This window comes from Nelumbo lutea, chromosome 4 (genome assembly GCF_056320005.1).
Source record: "Nelumbo lutea isolate HS-2025 chromosome 4, American lotus-T2T, whole genome shotgun sequence".
NCBI classification, from domain to species: Eukaryota; Viridiplantae; Streptophyta; class Magnoliopsida; order Proteales; family Nelumbonaceae; genus Nelumbo; species Nelumbo lutea.
This window is the reverse complement of record NC_142687.1, coordinates 62,200,577-62,215,681: the sequence shown is the minus strand read 5'-3', so window position 1 is coordinate 62,215,681 and position 15,105 is coordinate 62,200,577. Positions and strand designations below refer to the sequence as shown.

Below are 15,105 nucleotides of genomic sequence, written 5' to 3'. Positions count from 1 at the left end.
CACATTTCTAACTTTTTAGAAATTTGTGACACCTTCAAACACAATGGGGTAAGTGATGACGCCATTAGGTTGAGGTTATTCCCATTTTCTTTGAAGGATAAAGCCAAAGCATGGCTGAATTCATTACCGGCAGGATCAATAGCTACGTGGGACGAAATGGCCAGCCGTTTTCTCTCTAAATATTTTCCCCCTTCTAAAACTGCTAAAATGAGGAATGACATCACTACTTTTTTCCAGCAAGAGGGGGAATCTTTATATGAGTCATGGGAACGATACAAGGAGCTGTTAAGGAGAGTTCCTCACCATGGCCTCCCCATTTGGCTGCAAGTGCAGACTTTCTATAATGGTCTTACTGACTCAAATAAGACCATATTAGATGTTGCAGCCGGAGGATCCATAAATAATAAAACTCCTGAGGTTGCCCATGCACTTATTGAGGAAATGGCAGCCAACAACTATCAATGGCATTCGAAAAGAACTCAAACTAGGAAGCAGTAAGGCTTGCATAATGTTGACACTTATACAGCACTATCTGCACAAATAGGAGCACTCAATAATAGATGAAATGCAGATAGCTGCCATGCATGTGCAGCCTCTTAATTGTGAATTGTGTGGGGGAGGCCACATCAGTACAGACTGCCAAGTTGGCAATCAGTTCAGACCATCTACTGAACAAGTAGACTATGTCAGCAATTCGTCAAGACAGCAGGGTTACTAGAGTCACCATACTTTTCATCCAGGATGGAGGGGACATTCAAACCAGTCCTGGCCAAATCAGCATACTTCCAAGCCGTTCTACCAGACTTATCATCAGCCTGAACCAAAATCCAATTTGGAGGAACTGATGACAAAATTTATAGCAGGTGCAGAAACTAGGTTCCAGAACCAGGAAGCCTCAATCAAAAACCTGGAAAACCAAGTGGGGCAATTGGCACAATTAATCTCTTCCAGACTGTCGGGAACTCTTCCAAGCAACACTGAAGTGAATCCATGAGAGCAGGTGCAAGCTATTACCTTAAGGAGTGGAAAAGAGTTGCCTGAGGTAGAAAAGAAGAATTGGGCTGAACCCAAGGCAGAAACAAGTCTTGGGACCAGACAACAGAAGACGGAACAACCAGAAGCACAACAAGGGATGCACCAACAACCACAAGTTCCATTCCCTAACAGGTTGAAGCAACAAAAATTGGAGAAGGAATTTGGTAAGTTTCTTGAAATATTTAAAAGTTTACATATTAATATTCCTTTTGCTGATGCTTTAGCCCAGATGCCACACTATGCAAGGTTTTTGAAGGAATTATTGGCAAACAAAAGGAAACTGGGAGATGTGGCTACAGTTGCATTAAATGAGGAATGTTCTGCTATCCTTCTGAACAAGCTGCCTCAGAAACTCAAAGATCCAGGGAGTTTCACTATTCCTTGTACCATTGGCAGTTTAAAAATTGAAAAAGCTTTATGTGACCTGGGAGCTAGCATCAATTTAATGCCATATTCTATCTTCAAGAAATTGGGGTTGAATGAACCCCAACCCACTAGAGTGGCATTACAATTGGCTGATAGATCCATTAGACATCCTAGGGGGATCATAGAAGATGTGTTAGTTAAAGTTGACAAATTCATTTTTCCAGTTGATTTCATTGTGTTAGACATGCAAGAAGATGTGGAGGTCCCGCTTATCCTAGGGAGACCTTTCCTGGCTATCGGGAAAGCAATGATTGATGTCCAACAAGGACAACTCAGCCTTAGGATACAAGATGAGGAGATAATTTTTAAAATGTCTAATGTTATGAAACATGCACCCTCTAGTGATGATTCTTGTTTTATGATTGATGCCATTGAATTGACAATTGATGAATGCTTCCAGGTAAGTAGAATAACTGATCCTCTTGAACTCTGCCTCCAGCAGGGAGAACTTGAAGAAGGAGAAAATGAAAAAATAAACCTCATGATAGCATACCTGAACGATAAGCCTTAATTCAAGGGAAAGGGGTTTCTTAAATTAGAGAACTTAGGCAAATTTCCTGGACCATCAGGTAAGCCATCACCCCAAGAACCCCCCACCCTTGAACTGAAGCAATTACCATCCCATTTATAGTGTGCTTTCCTTGAGGAACTATCAGATCTCCCTGTGATAATTTCCGCAGCGCTGAATCCCTTACAAAGAGAAAAATTATTAAGAGTGCTGCGGGAACACAAAAATGCTATAGCTTGGAAGGTAGAAGATATCAAAGGCATTAATCCATCAATCTGCACTCACAGAATTTTGATGGAAGAGGACAGCAAGCCTTCCGTTCAACCCCAAAGGCGCCTGAACCCCAACATGAAAGAAGTGGTAAAGGCTGAAATAATTAAGTTGTTAGATGCTGGGATCATTTATCCTATTTCTGATAGTTCTTGGGTAAGCCCTGTGCAAGTTGTGCCCAAGAAAGGGGGTACGACTGTTGTTCCAAATGAGAAAAATGAACTCATCCCTATTAGAACCGTCACCGGATGGCGTGTGTGTATTGACTATAGAAAATTAAATGAAGCCACCCGGAAGGACCATTTCCCTCTCCCATTTATGGATCAAATGTTGGAGAGGCTAGCCGGGCATGAGTATTATTGTTTCTTGGATGGATATTCAGGGTATAACCAGATACCAATTGCACCAGAAGATCAAGAAAAGACCACTTTTACTTGCCCATATGGAACCTTTGCATACCGAAGGATGCCCTTTGGGTTATGCAATGCCCCAGCAACCTTTCAGCGATGTATGATGTCTATATTTTCTGATATGGTTGAAAAATTTATTGAGATCTTCATGGATGATTTTTCAGTTTTTGGCTCTTCGTTTGATGCATGTTTGAATAATCTGGAACAGGTGCTTACTAGATGTAAAGAAACACATCTTGTGTTGAATTGGGAGAAATGTCATTTTATGGTGCAAGAAGGCATAGTGCTTGGACACAAGATCTCTCAAAGAGGTATAGAAGTCGACAAGGCCAAGGTGGAGGCAATTGAAAAATTGCCAACCCCAACATCTGTTCGTTCTTTGAGAAGTTTCTTAGGACATGTCGGATTCTATAGGAGGTTTATTAAGGATTTCTCAAAAATTTCCAAGCCATTATCTACCTTGCTTCAGAAAGAAGTGCCTTTTGAATTTTCAACTAAATGCCTTCATGCTTTCAACATCTTGAAAGATAAATTGATCCATGCACCTATCATGGTAGCACCAGATTGGACCCTCCCATTTGAATTAATGTGTGATGCAAGTGATTTTGCTATAGGAGCTGTTGTAGGACAAAGAATGAACAAACATTTTTAGCCAATTTACTATGCTAGCAGAACCTTGATTGGACCCCAACTCAATTACACCACCACAGAAAAGGAGCTGCTAGCAGTAATATTTGCACTTGATAAGTTTCGTTCATATCTGATATTATCCAAGGTTGTTGTCTACACAGATCACTCGGCATTAAGGCACTTGCTTACCAAGCAAAACTCAAAACCAAGACTGATCAGGTGGATCCTTTTATTGCAAGAGTTTGACATTGAGATTAGAGACATGAAGGGTACTGCAAACCTGGCTGCTGACCATCTCTCCCGGTTGGACACGGTAAGCTCAAAAGAGGAGATAACCAACAACATTCGAGAAGAATTTCCAGATGAGCAGTTGTACTCAATATAGAAATACTCATATCCTTGGTATGCTGATTTTGCTAATTATCTAGCTGCACAAGTCCTTCCTCCTAACCTTTCATATCAACAGAAAAAGAAATTCCTTTCTGATGTAAAATACTATCTGTGGGAGGAACCCTTTTTGTATAAATTGTGTGCAGATCAGATCATAAGGAGATGTGTCCCCGAGGAGGATATGGAGTCGGTACTCCAATTTTGCCATGATAAAGAAGCAGGAGGTCATTTTGGAGCTAGTCGCACTGCAGCCAAGGTTTTGCAATCAGGTTTTTATTGGCCCACACTTTTCAAAGATGCCCATAGGTATGTGTCCATATGTGACAAATGCCAAAGATCGGGAAACATTTCCCGACGGAATGAAATGCCCCTTTCCAATATTTTAATCTGTGAAATCTTTGATGTTTGGGGTATAGATTTCATGGGACCTTTCCCGAATTCTTTTGGGAATAAGTACATCCTCGTTGCAGTTGACTATGTATCCAAATGGGTAGAAGCCATGGCTTTACCCACAAATGACTCAAGAAGGGTGGTACACTTCCTAAAGAAGCTATTCTTCCGATTTGGCACTCCGCGAGCTATAATTAGTGATAGGGGAACTCACTTCTGCAATAGCCAATTTGAGAGGTTAATGCAGAAATATGGAATTACACATAATTAGCTACCCCTTATCACCCTCAAACCAGTGGCCAAGTGGAGTTGGCTAATAGGGAACTCAAAAGAATTCTGGAAAAGACCGTAGCATCTGCCAGAAAAGATTGGTCCATCAAATTAGATGATGCATTATGGGCATACAGAACTGCATTTAAGACACCCATTGGCATGTCTCCCTACAGATTGGTCTTTGGTAAAGCATGCCATTTACTAGTTGAATTAGAACACAAGGCCTATTAGGCTCTTAAATTCTTAAATTTTGACATTCAGGCCACAGGGGCTAAAAGGCTGTTGCAATTGAATGAATTGGATGAATTCAGACTTACCACCTATGAGAATGCCAAAGTTTATAAAGAAAGAATAAAAAACTGGCATGATAAGAACTTGCTGAGATGGGACTTTTATGTAGGCCAACAGGTATTGTTATATAATTCCCGTCTCCGCTTGTTTCCAGGTAAGCTGAGATCCAGGTGGTCTGGACCCTTTACCATTTCACAGATTTTTCCCCATGGGGCTATAGAACTCACCCACCCGGTTCAGGGCACGTTTAAAGTAAATGGTCAATGCCTGAAACCATATTTAATGGGCGGTACTGTACCCCCTCCATCCACTATTTATTTTGATAACCAATAATATTTTATGCTTGCTCATGAACAGGTTAAGGAATCTTTTTGTCATTTATCTTTTTAGAATATTAGTTAGTAAAATAAAGATATTTTTCTCAAAATTCCAATTCTTTAAGGACTCAGTTCATCCTTTTCTTTTCTTCAGTTTACTCTAGCAAGTGTGATCCCCTAACACTACGAACATTGAGGACAATGTTCATCTTAAGTGTGGGGGAGTGAGCCCGAGGCTAGGGTATGAGGGCTGAAACCATGCACCCCAACACACATATGCAGGCAATGACATAACCAAAAAAGACTGGAACCCCTCAAGTTCATTAATATTTATTTGATGATTTTTTTTAAGAAGGAATTCAATGAGTTGAGGGAGACTGATGTACTTGTTAAGTTTTTATTCTTGTGAATGACCCAATTTGATATATGCATGAGAAAAGGGGAGCTGAATATGCTTTTCAGCATGACTAGCCCTAACTATCTTCATGTGTATGGAAGCCCTTGATTTCATGGTTAATGGTCAAGAGAGCTAGTGCACATCTGAAGTACTGATTCTTGAGGTTCAATAATTGCAAAGAAGGACAAAAGCCCAAATTGACTCCGCTATTCTGAGCTGAATAGTAAAACTAGCAGCTTAGAACATGAGTCCTATTTACCTACCTCAAGCAAGTGACCAGTGTGAGATGGAGCATAAGATGCACTCACACCAAAAAAAAAAAAAAGAAAAAAAAAAGAAAAGAAAAGGGTGAGATGGAGCATAAGATGCACTCACCCCTAGAATTAAGAAATTGTGGTGATAGCTGAGGTTCAAAGGGGCACTCTAAAGTTGAACTCTCATTAAGATTTAGTTACAGATGTGAAACTTAGTGAAATTTGATTATTAACCTTGACAATTAAGGAGCTGATTTATATATGAATTAGGAGTGAAGGGTAGACTATGATGAAATTCATATTCTCCTTTCCTTGGATCTTATACATATCTTAAATAGTAATTTACAAGAATAAGAGTTGAGCACTTACAAAAGTCCCTCGACTACTGAATGAATTTCTATTTTAAAAAGTTCACCAGGTAAATGGTAAGAACAGAAGGGGGGGAATGTTCAATTTATGGCTGATGTCCTTGCTTGAGGACAAGCAAAAGCTTAAGTGTGGGGGTATTTGATGAACTTACAATTTATCTATAATTTTTTGAGGACTTTAGCATGGATTTTTATGCCGGTTTTATTAATTTTTGCCTTAATTTAGCTTAATGCTAAGAATAAGTTCAGGGATAATTAATCCAAGAAAAGGAAGAAAAAAGGCAAGAAAAGAAGGTTCAAAAAGACCAATTTCAGTCCAGCCCGGTCGTGGAAGCAAGAGAGAGCACTTCGGCCCAAGAAGAGCAAGTGAATTCCTTGAGAAAACTCAAGAAAATAAAGCCTAGCTATGAATAGAATTCGGCCCAGCAAGGAAGGCTCATTCTCAGCCTAAAAGAGCAGCTCAATGTATAGCTATCATGTGCTAAGAGAGAGCCTAAGTGCAGCCCAAATAGCAGCCCTTCAAGAGAGCTCTAGAAAGTTCAAGAAAGGGGTGTAATACACCCCATTCTAGAGGCTTCAAGAAGGGGCAAGAGCCCCCTTGAAAAACTATATAAGGAGGCCTCTAGGAGGGGGAAGAGGTGTTCAATTGCTTGAGAGGAAGGCTCTCCCACTCTTAGAGGTTCGGCCACCTTGAGAGAAGAGAAGAGAAGAAGGCTAGGCGCAAGGAAGAAGAAGAAGAAGGGCTGAAGGAAGTTCAAGACAAGCAAGCTAGAAGAGAAGGTGAGTTCGAATTGAGGGTTTGTGATTCAAAGATCTTTTGTAATAAATCAATTGTAGTTTCATTCTCTTTTGATTCGAATTCAGTTTCTTTGTTATATTTTCTTTCTTCTTTCTCCTTTTTTTCCATTCTTCCTTGATGTATTTCAGCTTGTAAAATTTCAGTTCAGCAATCTAATTCTTTTTGATTCATTCAAATGGTCATGAATTGTACTTGAAGTTTCTTGAATAAGGGTGTTATTGTAGATTAATTCGGCCAACTAACCTTCAAAACTCAGATCTGAATTCTCAGATCTGAGATTGCAAGATCTGAATTGCTTGAAAGAGAATTCAGATCTGCAATTTTCTGATTGGCCGAATTAATCTACAGCTTGGAATTCCTAGAGTGCTTGAGAGAGACTCTAGGAATTCAGATCTACTATTCAAGAATTGAATTGAGTGCAAGGTTAGAGATAACTTGCACAATTCAGTTGGTGATCAATTCAGATTTGAATTGATGCCTTAGAAGTGTTTGAAGAAATGCATGCATGGGGATTAGATTCTTGCTAGAGATAGAAGAACCGTCACTCATGCATAGGATGAACATGCGCTTGAGAGAGGCTGTTCATGACCTTGGGGTTTCACCAAACCAAGGCTCAATCATGATTTATTCGAATGATCCAAATTGATAGATTGCTGAATTCTGAGATTGACATTTACTGCTTACTCTTCTAACCTGATTTGAAGGCAATTGGGCCAATGATTTAGATAGATTTTAATTTAGGATTTTTTAGCTTTCATTAAAGTTTTGATTTATTTGTTGATCAGATAAGAAGTGCTCAATTTAGTATTGGTAATTGTTTCCTAAATCCTCGTGGGAACGATACTTCACTCACTACTTTATTACTTGAATGGATAGTGCACTTGCTAGTGTCACAATGAGCCACACATCAATGGCTAGTGAATACAACTCCTACCAATCTTTTCTCCAAAAGATTGGAATCAAGATCCAATCTTGATTTCTCCCAAACAATGGAGATCGAACTGCTATAGGCAGCGGCTGCAAGAAGGAGGCGGCTAGAGAGAATTTGCAGGGTGCAGAATTCTCTCCTCTGTGATCTTTGCTCTGAAGACTAGACTTGTGTCTGTTGGATGTTGTGTCTAAAGGCTGTCGCCCCCTCTTCCTTTTATATACTTAAAGGGATCAGCTCCTAATCCCATTAGGAGTTGCTAACCCAAATCATATCTGGATTAGAAGTCCCTTTAAGATAAGGGATAATCCTTATCTTATCTGTAGATTAGATCAGCCAGCTCCTAATCTAATTACGAAGTTTTCAAATCTAAATCTCATTTAGATCTTGGACTCTCTGAGTGGATAGGGTGTGGGCCCAATCCTATCAGCTGATCTTATCTCAGAATTTGCCCCTTAAAGACTAATCAAATTAGCCCCATTCGAGATGGGCTTAAGGCCCATTTAGGGTTATGTATTCATTAACGCTTCCAAACTGCTGCCCAGTTAGGCTTCCTTGTATGGCATGGGATCCAAACTTTGATCTACACATTAGCCACATGGGTTCAGCCCAGCCTTTGTTACAAGGCCTGGCAGAATACACTATTATCAACAGTGCACCCCCTGAAACCCATCAGATGGGCTCTATGGGCCCAACAGTTACCCTAAGTGGTCCATGGGCCAAGCCACCTTGTAACACTCGGGACTATGGGCAGATGGAATATTAGCCCATCAGGTATTATCCTCAATGGCCTTACACTTAACCTCTCAGCCCATAATGATCATACACTGCCCGACAAGAGGGGACATCTCCCTCAGTTGCAAGGAACAGTGTTGCACTCTCTCATATATGGATCCTGGGATTTAAAACCTTTTGCAATCATTTCGAAACCATAAAATATATATACTTTTATATCTCATATAAAATATATTTTGCAAAACAAATCTCAACGATTGAAACCGGCTGCCGGCAGTCTTGGTTTCCATCAGTGAGAGTGCATCCCCGACCATTACCTTTGTCCGACAAAGGGGCTGATCCTCTCACTATGATCACCCACACAGATGAATTCTCAGACTGTCCCAACATACCCAAGTTTTGACCCCCGCTAAGGATCTCACTGATTGGTACATCAAAGACAGCCCAATCCGACACCTAGTGTAGTATCATAATCGAGTCTAGGGGTCGGGTGTAACTTTCCAATTTTTCCCATCAATCTCCAAGGTCTGGGGCAATACTAGAATTCTGGTCCAATTCAATGATTCAATTAATCCCACACTGTGTGTGCCTAGGGTCTCACCTAGGTAACTGAGACAAGCCACCCCAACCGACTTGGTGGCACCACAGTGTCAGCCTTGTCAGGATAAGTCTCCTCAGACTGACCCACTGGCTGTGAACATTCAAAACTAACACGAGTCTCATTAAGTGTCCAGTTTAAGGGATCACACAGAAACATACCAAGGGAACATGAATCAAATATGCAGTTTTATTCATTTACAATAAATTCATAAAGTACATCATTTTGATTGAAGCTAAGGGCATACAAAAGTGTCTAACACTTGTCACTATGATCACCCACTAAGGATCTCTCTAATTTAAACATCCAAGACAGCCCAATCCGACACCTAGTGCACTATAATAATTGAGTCTAGGGGTCGGGTGTAACTTTGAAGTTTTTCCCATCAATCTCCAAGGTCCAGGGCAATACTAGAAATCTTGTCCAGTTCATAGATTCAGTTAATCCTACACTGTATGTGCCTAGGGTCTCACCCTAGCAGCTGATACAGGCCACCCAAACTGTCTTGGTGGCACCATAGTGTCAGCCATGTCAGGGTAGGTCTCCCCAGACCAACCCACTAGCTGTGAACATTCTAAACTAACACGAATCTCATTAAATGTCCAATTTAAGGGAATTACACAGAAAAATAACAAGGGAACATGAATCAAACATGCACTTTTATTCATTTACAATAAACTCATAAAGTACATCATTCTGATTGAAGCTAAGGGCATACAAAACTGTCTCACTACTCCCACTTGCACTTAGGTTCAATTAGGTACAAGCGAGAGTCCCATGCTTTCCACGTGTTTCTCAAACACTTTCTGTGATAGTGGCTTCGTCAAAGGGTCTGCTACATTTTCCGCTCACTCTACCTTCTGAATTAGGACATCCGCTCTACCAACAATCTCCAACAGTACGTGATACTTCCTCTCGATGTGCTTCGAGTTCGAGTGGACTCGTGGCTCCTTAGCCTGAGCAATGGCTGCATTGTTGTGACACAACAACGGGATGGAAGATGTGATGGACGGAACTACTCCTAACTCGTGAACAAACTTCTTCATCCTCACAGTTTCTTTGGCAGCCTCACTTGCGGCAATGTACTCGGCCTCGGTCATGGTGTCTGTAGGGGACCCCTGTTTGTTGCTTTTCCAACAAACAACACACGATCCTATTGTGAAAACATATCCAGATGTAGACTTTCTATCATCTGGATTTGACTGGAAATCGGCATCCATATACCCTTGTATCTATAGTGAGCTACTATTGAATACTTGACTCCATTGGTCTCCATTGAGTCCATCTCTGCTCTCATGGTCTTCACCCACTTCTAGGAATCTATGTCCAACATAGCTTCCGCGTAAGTCACGGGATCCTCCTCACTAGTCAAGGTTTCCACCAAGTAACTATCCTGGTCATAACCATAACGGACAGCTGGCCTGGATACCTGAGTGGATCTTCTAGGTTGGTCACTACCTGGAACTTGTGGGACATCTCTCACTGCTCCTGAGCTCTCCTCATCAAGAACAACTTCCTGACGATGGGTGTCCAAGACATAGTCGGTTTCTATGAATTGTGCGTTTTGACTACAGAACACTTTCTGCTCACTTGGGCCATAGAATAGATAACCTACAAGGACTTTTGGGTAGCCTACAAATAGGCAACAGCTGGTCTTCGATACCAACTTGTCTCCACTCATTCTTTTAACGTGTGCTAGACAACCCCAAATCTTCAAGTGTATGACACTTGGTTTCATTCTGGTCCAAAGTTCATATGGAGTATTTGGAACCGATTTGGTTGGAACCCAATTCAACACGTAAATCGCAGTCTCTAATGTGTAATCCCAAAAGGATGTGGGTAACTCTGAGTGTATGAGAAGCGACCAGACCATATCTAATAAGGTCCTATTCCTCCTCTCTGAAACACTGTTAAGTTGTAGCAGGAGGAGCTAATTATGATACTATCCCATTTTCTTTTAAATAGTCCCTGAATTCATCAGAGAGATACTTGCCACCTCGATCTGATCGATGGGCTTTAATTTCTCTCCCTAACTATTTCTCGACCTCTTATCTAAACTCTTTGAACATTTCAAAGGATTCTAAATTGTGTCAATAGGTACACGTAACCATATCGTAAAAAATCATCTGTGAAGGTGATGAAATACACGTATTGATTTCGTGTTCTAACACTAAGGGGACCACATACATCAGTATGTATTAGGTCAAGTGTGCCTGTACATCTTTCAGGATTACCGTTAAATGGCCATTTCGTCATCTTGCCTTGTAGGCAAGGCTCACAGGTGGGAAGATCTTCTACAGTTAAAAAATACAAAGGACCATCCTTTACCAACCTTGTGATTCGGTCAACACCGATGTGGCAAAGTCGGTAATGCCACAGACATGTGGGATTAACTGTATCACGGGCTCTCTTCTTGGGGATTTTAGCCAATGTAGTTTCGGTTATATTAGTTTTTAGAGATGGATTAGAACATAGAGACCGTTCTCCAGTTCCCCGTATGCAATGAATCTGTTATTTCTTTTAATAGTAATCATATTACTAAAGAAGACAGAATAACCATCTGCACACAGTTTTGAGACAGAAATTAAATTTCTCCTTAAATTTTGTACATAAAGACAATCTCTCAGTACAATAGTTCCTTCTCTAAAAAATAACTCCACGGTTCCTATGGCCGCGGTTGCAACAGTTGCAGTAGTCCCCAAGTGGAGTGTGACTTCTCCTTCACTCAGCCTTCTGCTTACCTTGAACTCCTGCATTGAGTTACACGCATGAGTTGAAGCCCCGGAGTCAATACACTAGGACGTAAAAGCTACCAACAGATTGGTTTCTATAACACAAGTTTCGAAATTACCTTTCTTGTATTCCAGGTTGGCAGGACAATTTCTTTTCCAGTGGCCGGTCTTCTTGCAGAAGTGATAGGCATCCGATTCTTTGTCTTTCTTCTGCTTCTTTCCCTTAGTGGCTTTCTTCTCAGGCTTCTTTAACTTCCTCTTTCTCTTGCCTGTCTTGCTAGCTTCAACAAGCATAGCTATAGATTCATCCTTTCTAATCAGTTCTTTAGCTCTTTGCAACATATTGCTGAGGCAAAGAATTAAGGATAGCATCTATCTGGGTCACAATGTCCAGCCCGGATCCAAGAGCCTCCAGTTCATTGATATATCCCATCATCTGAGGACAATGGTCGTGAACTTGTTGGCCCTTGGTCATTTGTGTGATCATGAATTGTTTTAAGACCTTCTATCGAGTAGAACGATTCTGCTCTTCATACATCATCCTGAGACTATCCAATATGTCCTTGGCAAGTTTGATCTGATCGAATTGCCTCTGTATTGGGTTGTCCAGGGAGGAAATGATGTAACACCGAGCAAGGGAGTTTTTCTCCTCCCATTCCTGATAATCTCTCCTTCGGGCCTCAGAAGCCCTATCACCCGGACGCTCTGGGGTAGGATTCTTTGCCATTTTGTCTAGCTTTTAAGAAGCTAGGACTAGCATAAGGTTCCTGTACCAGTCGGCATAGTTTGGGCCCTTCAACTTGTTGTCATCAAGAAATTTTGCAAATGATCCATTTTCCATTTTCTGATAAAAGAGCAAACATCAGTCCACAACCATATTTGATTCATGTTCATTTCATAGATATGGATTTTAATCTATGTTCCATTTCCATTTATTCATCTATGAGATTTCCCTCCTTTCTCTATGATGGAGACTACGGGTTGTCTCTAGAAATGTGGAAAATCACATAGGGTGCATGGATCCAACTGTTTCAGCTGCATAACCCCACCACCTTTTTGTGAAGGATTATATCGACTCATCATATGAGTTTTCACTTTGGCCTCTGTTAGACAAGGTTTAGAGTTGTTTTCATGTAAACCTTTCTATCTAGTGAGTGCTTACCCATCATATTCGTGAATGCCAAGGTACCGTGAGAGAGTTCCCATTTTTCTGGTGAAGCCCCTCCCACATAAGTCTATGACGCCCCTATCATCTTATGAAACACTTGGACAAGCCCAACAGCAAATGGATTGCCCATTTTCTGGTGCGTTTCCTCATTACTGAAGGACCCATCCTCATGCTAATGATGGAAGGCCTTTAAAGAGTTCATCATATGAATCTCCCTATCACATTCACTCATATTAGCTAGAGGGAACAGTTAATAATGCCCTAGTTCTAATTTTAGGTTAAACCAAAGTGGCTCCCACTGACTTTCATAAAGCCTGATTTTGGTGGGCCGAAATTGGCAAGGGTTCTGCACGTGACCTCTTGATGAGGTGCGGGGCCCACCACTAATATTATCTAGGTATATGGGTCAAATGGTTCAGCCCACATAGCTTTATGTGTTAAGTGGGCTTTTAGTAGTTTTAACTATTTAAAACTGGGCCTTTACAGGTTGGGCCGAATTAACCATTTAATTAAATATCAAACCTTAGACCCATTAGTGGGAAAATTAGGGCTGACTTTCAGCCTTGATTAAACCCTAGATTCGGTCCAAATAGTTTGAACCAATCTTGGTTCAAATGGGTCTAGGGTTGATCTTTAATTAAATCTTTAATTCAAGAAAATAATCTGAAATTAAACACTGATAAAAGAAAATCAAGAATCAGTCAAACAGGGATGTTCACACAATCCATCCTGCATAATAGAGGTTAGATCACAGTTTGCAGTTTCATAAACTGCAAATCGCAGATTGTAATTCTCCCATCTGCGAAATCTCCTTCTCTGCGCCGCCATCTTCAATCCAAAAATTTTTAAAAATAGAAATCCAATTTCTACTAATGATTACATTAGATTGAATACCTATACATTCAGTCTAAAAAATAAAAAAAAAAAATTACAGATCAAATGTAACAAAATAATTCAAAAACTGCAAAATCGCAAGTTCCCTACGGAAATCAAGATTTCGATCTCCTCTTTACGAACAACCCATAAATCAAGAAAATCATGAAGAACAGTTCTAAATAATAATTAGATTTATATAAAATTAATTTCAGATTATTCACCCATTAATTTTGGGAACAATTTTCCCAAAACCCATATCTGCGCAATTCAAGTAGAACACCTTCTACCCATTTGTGCAGGTTCAGATCTGAAACAAATTGGTTCAAGATTTGAACCATGGCTCTGAAACCACTGAAGGGATGAAAGATCCATCGTATGGACGCCAAAGAATGCGGAATAAGGGTGGAGCAAATTTCAAAAATTTTTCCCTCCCTTCAACTGGGAATTGCATTCCCTATTTAGAAAATCATATTTTTAATGATCATTCTTGAACTATAAACTGAACTAGATCTGAACCAAAAGGAGTAGGAGAGCATTATACCTGATACAGAGAAATAGTATCCCCCAACGAAGGTGTTCACGCTCAAGGAAGGATCCAAAGACTGCTCCCACTGAAGATGGCAAAGTGCAGGATGGAGCAGAATCAGTAATGTTCTTCTCCAACAACTCTATCCTTCGCAAGAATCCGCAAGCTGGCACGTGAGCATAGCTTCCTATCAATTATTTCTCAAAGAACTGATGTCAAGATCGATTCTTGACTTCTACCACAACTGGATATCGAACAGGCAAACAGGGGCAGCAAGAACAGGGAGGTGGCAAGAAAGAATTCTGTAGGGTTGCTTAATTCTTTCTTCTCTGTGATTTTAGCACTGAAGAGGATCTGATTGTGTGTCATTTAAAGGCTGCCACTCCCTCCTTCTTTTGCTAACCTAAAGAATCAGCTCCTAATCCAATTAGGAGCTGTTTATCCAAATCATATTTGAATCAGCCTTCTCTTCATGTGATAAGGACAAACCCTTATCTTATCTGCAGATTAGATTAGCTATCTCCTAATCTCATTAGGAGCTTTCTAGATCTGAATCACATTCAGATCTGGACTCTCTGAGTGTATCTGCTAATCTATCTTAGAATTTGCCCCTTAATTAACTAATTAAATAGCCCAGTTCGAAATGGGCTTTAGGCCCATTAAGCCTATGTGCTCACTTAACCTTCCTAACTGCGGCCCAGTTGGGCTTCCTTGTATGGTGTGGTACCCAAGCATTGATCTACACATCAGCCACATGGGTTCAGCCTAGCCTTTATTACAAGGC

At 40.5% G+C, this 15,105-nt stretch overlaps 1 non-coding gene across 1 annotated transcript; it reads right to left on the bottom strand.

Annotated features, from left to right (window-relative positions):
• Positions 1-204: 204 nt before the first annotated feature.
• On the bottom strand, positions 205-311 carry LOC148860846 (small nucleolar RNA R71). Its single transcript, XR_016095210.1, has one exon. It is a non-coding gene; the product is annotated as a small nucleolar RNA R71 (small nucleolar RNA).
• Positions 312-15,105: the final 14,794 nt, after the last annotated feature.